Below are 6,110 nucleotides of genomic sequence, written 5' to 3'. Positions count from 1 at the left end.
CCTGCGTGTGCCTTGGAGCCTGGGGAAGAGTGGCTGCCGGGTGCTAGCTGGGCTGTGAAAGTGACTGACCGCTTTTACTGACTCTCCTGGACGTGTTGTGCCAAAGGCATTGAAAATGCACTCCGGGATTAATGTCAATGGTATCTCCTAAATGTAAGAAGTTAATAATTTATTAGCCTGCAGTCAGTCCGTGCTTGGCAAGTGGCTTCAGAGAGCGGTATGTGCATTGGTGCAGATATGCACCATGTGAGCCACCCTTTTCCTCCTGACCATGGGGGCTTTGTTCTGGTGTCCATCCCCCTTTGCAAGACTGGCTCTGATGCTCCTTTATGCAGGTTTTCTCCTTCCCAAATAATGCTGGCTAAGCCTCAGATAAATTATTAACTACAGAGCACAGTGGCCATTGTTAAAATGGTTAGTTTTCTTCCTAGGAGGAATCAGGGCTGCTGCATCCTTAGTCTTCCTTGCAGATGTCCCCTGGACTGCGAATGCTTCGAGATTGGTTTCTGCTGCTGGGGCTACTGCTCTGCTGAGCTGTACCTGCTATGGTTATATTTTAAATAAAAATTTGAAACACATCATATGATTCACGACTAAAGCCACAGTTTGCCAGAGGACTTGTTGGAATCATGAATTTCCATCAGGACGCAGGGTGGGAGGGTGCTTGGTGCCAGATGGAGCCAGCTGGGCTGTGGCTTGGCGTGTGGCTGCCCATGTGGCTGGCTCAGACCAGAAATGGGGCAAGGGGATGCAGAAACGCCCTTGAGATGAAAATGAGGCCTCAAGGCAGCAATAGGAGGTGCAGATGAATCAGGGCAAGTGGTCGTGAGGGAGGTGGTGGTGTGGTGTTCTCGGTGGGGTGGGTACAAGATGGGTGTCCACTGAAGAGCGAGGTGGAGGAAAAAACTTGAGTGTGCTTTCTGTCAGTGGAAACTTTAGGCAGAACAAAATCCATTATATAAAACACATGTGAGTGATTCTCTGTGAAGCCAGAAGAGAGAAGGCTGTGGCGAACAGCAGAGCTGACCTGGAGGACTTCGGGCACTACGAGTGCTCCTCTTCACATCCCAGACAGCCCAGCTGCAGAAGGCTTTTTGAAATCTTTTTGAAAAACATCAGTGTCTTATCCTGTTCGGATCAAATGAGGAAAATGCTTTCAACAAAGCATTCTGAAATTCATGTAAATGAGCTGAAATGGGGGCTGAGGGATTGCCTTTGGTGTCAGGTGGGAGGAGAACTGCTGCAGACCCTTGCTGAAGCAGGGATGCAGTGCCAGGTTGGGCTGGTTGTTTCCTGAGGACTGGGAAGCAGAGGTTTGAGTGTAATTTCTGTCCCCTGGTGGCCAGTGTTTAGAAACAGCGAGCTTTGAAGTAATGAGTGTGTGTGGAAATGGCCCAGGAAGACTGAGTTTCTGTGTGCGTGTCAGTGACCGAATATTGAATATACAACAAAACTGAGAAAACTTTGCTGCGAGATTTTGAATGTAGCACGGCCGACATGCTCAGTGCAGCTGCTCGGCTTCATTAGCAATTGCAAACATTTCATCCATGCATTGCCACTAAATCATAGAACAATTTATAGCTTATTATTAAGGAAAAGTGGGCCTCTGCCACCTGCCTTATCAGCAAGGAACGGCTTTAAACGGTGTTCCCTGCTAGAGGTACGGCAGTCACTGCTCGCCGGCTGGGAGCCGCCTGCTCTCCCGGCAGCCACCTGTGCTGCTTCGAAGGGCATCTTCAGCAGAGTTGTAGTTTAGCAGCTGATGGCGAGAACTTCTTCTGTGGTTCCTCAGCTATGCAGACATGCATCCATTGGTAGGAGCCTTTGCTCCAAGAATAATGTCGTGCAAACGAGCAGTGCGATCCTGCCAGCTGGGCTGGGCTGCGCAGTCAAACAACTCGCAAACACGTTCGCTGAGAAGCCCCCTTCTGAAAGAAGCAGGAAGACTCCGTACAGAAACAGCGTGGCTTTGCCAAGCTGCAGCCAGCTTGTTTACAGGACATGCCAAGCGCTTGTTCACAGTCGAGGCGAACATACCGATCTGGTGTCAGTAACAGTCTCAATTCAATTCAGTGTTTGAAAACAGCACGTTGGCCGCAGCCAGATTCGTTGGTGTCATCAGCACCGGCTCTTACACAAACTGCCTAAAACTGTGGTTTTGTTTTGACATAACTTAGAAAACCATTTTTCACCACTACCAGTAACTGCTCTGAGAAATCTCTGGTCGATAGTCGCATAGACTTACTGCATTAACATTGTGCGCTGAAAGAAATTGTACTGGATTTTGTTTTCCTACGGAGAAGTCTGGTGCGGCTCTGTGGGTAATAGCCCTATGTAAAACGTTTTGAGCTTGAGGAAAACTGGCTATAAAATCCTTTTTTTACTGTTACAGAAATTCATAGCCATTCTTCTCAGTTTCTGCTGTTTTATTTTTGTTTGTTTGGGTTTTTTTTACATTTTAGTAATAACAATATTTAACTTTTTATTTTAAATTTCCTGTGTATATGTTATCCTTCATGAATGCATGTTGCTGCGTGCCTCTGCTGTGAAATTCAGTAAAACTCCCGCACCAGAAGGACCGTTGTGTCACCGAGCTGTTAAGAGAGCATCCCTGCTCTGCTTCTGTTTCTTTGCTGAAATAACCCTGCCATGAGACGAAAGAAAACTAACAGCATTTTACCGGCCATGAGTGAAAGGTAAATTACTGTTTAGACTAACTACTAGGTATAGCAAGCATTTTGGTAATGCCAAATGCAACTACAGGTTTTAATACAGGGACATTGCTTATAGGTCTCATGAAAGAAAGTCTGTTGGCTGCATTAATTCCCCAATGACAGATTAATTTCCTCCCTTTACAATAATTATGCATGTGTACTGTTGTTGTATGACTCATTCAGTCTTTCACATATGACACCACGGCCTCATCTGCAAAAATGCTGAGCGACCTGCAGGCTCCATTGCCTGCAAACATCTCACAAGTATTTCAAAAATATAAACACAGAACTGAATTTATTATTATATTCCCGCCCCCTTCCCCCCCCCCCCCCCCCCCCCCCCCCCCTTGAAATAGGAAAGGTGAATGGCATGTTAGGAGCTTCTTTTTGTCCAGCACCTTGTTTGGGTACCTATACAGAATTTTAATATTATTAAGTTCCTTAGCTGGAAAAATAACTGCCCTTGTCCAGCCATCATACTGAATATATACATACAGGTGTCAGCCTGAGGCTTTGAAAATGCTCAAGCTGTGCTACAGTGTGCTGATTTGTTCATTCCTGCAATCAGATACATGTTGTGGATTTATATAAAAATTGTATCAAATATTTATACAGAATTTGTTGGAGAAGTTTGTCTCTATGGGCATTGCAGGTTATACAGTGATTACAGCTTTGCTGGGCAAAAGTAAACCTTTACTTTGGTAAATCATAAAATAGGATTGCACCCCACATCAGTACCATTTGAATGCAGTCCTGCTTTAGACAAGAGAACTGACATCTCCGGTAGAGCCATGCTCCATTTTCCAGTCTTCATATTTTGAAAAATTGGCTGGGTTAGGTCTTGTCCTGCAAATTGTTATGATGTGAATATTATTCATAGAAATGAATATCTCTGTTGGCGTGAGTGAGGTGTCTGTGTTGCTATGAATTCCTTAGGAGGACAGGAGTCTGCAAGTTCAGCTGAAATGCCAGAGAGCACATCTTGAACTTTTTGTTCTGTGGAAAACAAATGATCGTATAAGCAAGTAATTGCTGTACTTTATGGAGTAGGGAAATGGCAGTATGCAGGGTCTGGTCCTCGCCAGCAAATTGCAGTGCCCTTGTGTACGTGGAGAAGTGACTTTTTCTCCCAGCGATGTGACACGTTAGCGACACTAGCCTGCAGGGCGAAACTCCTGTAAGGTTTCCTGCTAATCACAGGGACTTTCTCCTGCTTTTCTTATAGACCCTCATATTTTTGTTTTCTGTGTCAATATACATCATGTGTTGTGAAACTGAGGAGGGGTAGGGAGGACTGGGTGCACGTGCAGTTGCATTTTGCTTTATTTGGTGCGCTTAAAAATGGGTGAAGCTGACAATTTGGAATTCATAATAATTAAATGGTGTTAGAGCTGGCTGCTAGGAGCTTCAGCATGACTCCCTGTGCACAGACAAATGCAGTATCATTCATTGCTTTTGCTATGTTAAATTACAAGGGGTGGCGGGGGGGGGTGGGGATCTCATTTAGAACCTACTGAAGTGAATGGGATGACTTCATTGATTCAAGGCGATTTTGTTCTATATTTTAGGACCTTATGTAAGAGCTGCCTACGTCTTCCCTTTCCCCGTACAGCTGGAGGAAAGCTGAACACACGCTTCCCCAGTGTGCCTCTTCTGTGGGTAAGGCAAGTGAAGATAACAGTTGGGTAATTCATCATTTGGCTGCAAAAGGTCGATGGCATTATCTGCTTGAGCAACAGTAATGGGTCACACGACACTGGTTTGTGCCAGATGCTTTGGCGGGTTACAGGTTAATGCGGAGGGCATAGTGTTGTCCAGATTTTTCAAAAAGCTGACTTTTCAGGATTGGTCTAACGTAATGTTCTGCCTTTGATCTGTACTTGTAAGAGGTAATTTCTGCAGCTTGTAATGTGTTTTATTTCTCACGCTTACAAACCAAAAAATGGACAGCCTTTCCAACTCCACGTTTGTGGAGTGAGGTTCATTTAAACAGTGGCTGAGATTAAAACAGAGAAAAAAAGCTTCCTGGGCACGATTCTGGGACTGTTGCAGGCTTGTGCAGTGCCTGCTGCCATCAAAGCATGGACTGGCTACCTCAGACCATGTCTCAAAGGCTTCTTGTCCTTACGGGGAATAAAAGTGCACAGTGGGGTTCGGGTGTTGGCGGATGCTCTGTGCAAGGACAGAGCGCTGGGCCCCCGCAGCCTCGTGCCTGCTGCTCGCAGCTCCTGCACCGCACAGCTGGGATAGCGAGTCAGGGCTCTGCTTGTTCCCCCAGGCTGCGGTCGGGTCCAGCTGTGTGGGAGATGCTGCATTGGATCGGTGCTGCCTTAACGGGCTGCGTGGCTCTAAACCAGCTATGCCGAGGTACCCCAGCCCACCAGGCACCGTGGGGCGTGCGGGTGCCACGGGCAGGCGGGATTGTGCTTTTCTCCTCTGCGCTGATCTCTCAGATGCTGAAATTACCGCGGGAGACGTCCTGTTCTCCAGGAACGCTCACAGCCGGGAGAACCGAGCTGCGTTTGAAGCCACGGTTCCTCCTCTGTTACCCCGAAGGAATTCTGCTTGTGCATGCAGAGCCACAAAAGGGCTGTAGTGCTGAATTTCCTTTGATGCAAGAGATATTTATTGGTATTACTCACATGTAAATAGGCTTCCCTGCCTTTGCCTCTAAGAGAGGATTTGAACAATTTCCACATGAGAAATCCACTTGGATGGTTGTTGATTTGAAAACAAAGCTGGTTTCTAAATTCTGACTTGGTTTCCCACAAGTTTGCTGCTCCTCTGCTCTTCCTTTTTCCATTTTCTTTGTAAATACAGATTGACATCCGTAAAATTTCTGCCTATTAGAATTGTGCCTTCGTCAGCATCTCTTCCTTCAGGAACTTTGTGTGATAATTTCTAGAAGCCATTCCTTGTCTTCCAGAAGTCTAGTCTTAGAAAATAAACAAACCCAGACAAATGCATTTTTAGTCTGGAAAGGCACAAATAAGTAACCTGTACTTTTTAAATCAGGCGCTGTAGAAATGCTGAGCTTTAAGTCTTTGTCCTAGTAATTATTGTCATCACTGTTGTTATTAAAAGACATAAGATTTTATTGCTGATAATTTGGAGGCTTTGATACATTTATTTGAACTGACTGCTCCTTTGGCAAAGAATAATTGCTTAAATTTCTCTCATGGGCTTTTGCTTCTATAAAAAGATTGTTGACCTTGAAGCTTTTACTTGATTTTGAATTCTTATTCAAATGCGAATACTAATAACCTGGGGAAGAGGACGTAACTTCCTAAGTAGATGTTACTTTTGAGTTCTGGGGACCTTGTGCAGAAAAATAAGATTTTTCTTGCATTGTCAGAGACCCCCAGCCTCTCACTTAATTGGTGGTTTGGGGTTTTT

At 45.3% G+C, this 6,110-nt stretch overlaps 1 long non-coding RNA gene across 1 annotated transcript; it reads left to right on the top strand.

Moving 5' to 3' along the window:
• The first annotated feature begins 2,561 nt into the window (after positions 1-2,561).
• LOC130148487 (uncharacterized) lies at positions 2,562-5,819 on the top strand. Its single transcript, XR_008821565.1, has 3 exons — positions 2,562-2,696; positions 4,283-4,373; positions 4,993-5,819. It is a non-coding gene; the product is annotated as an uncharacterized LOC130148487 (long non-coding RNA).
• Positions 5,820-6,110: the final 291 nt, after the last annotated feature.

This window comes from Falco biarmicus, chromosome 4 (genome assembly GCF_023638135.1).
Source record: "Falco biarmicus isolate bFalBia1 chromosome 4, bFalBia1.pri, whole genome shotgun sequence".
NCBI classification, from domain to species: domain Eukaryota; kingdom Metazoa; phylum Chordata; class Aves; order Falconiformes; family Falconidae; genus Falco; species Falco biarmicus.
Note: the sequence above shows the minus strand (reverse complement) of the source record. Positions and strands in the feature narration are given on the sequence as shown.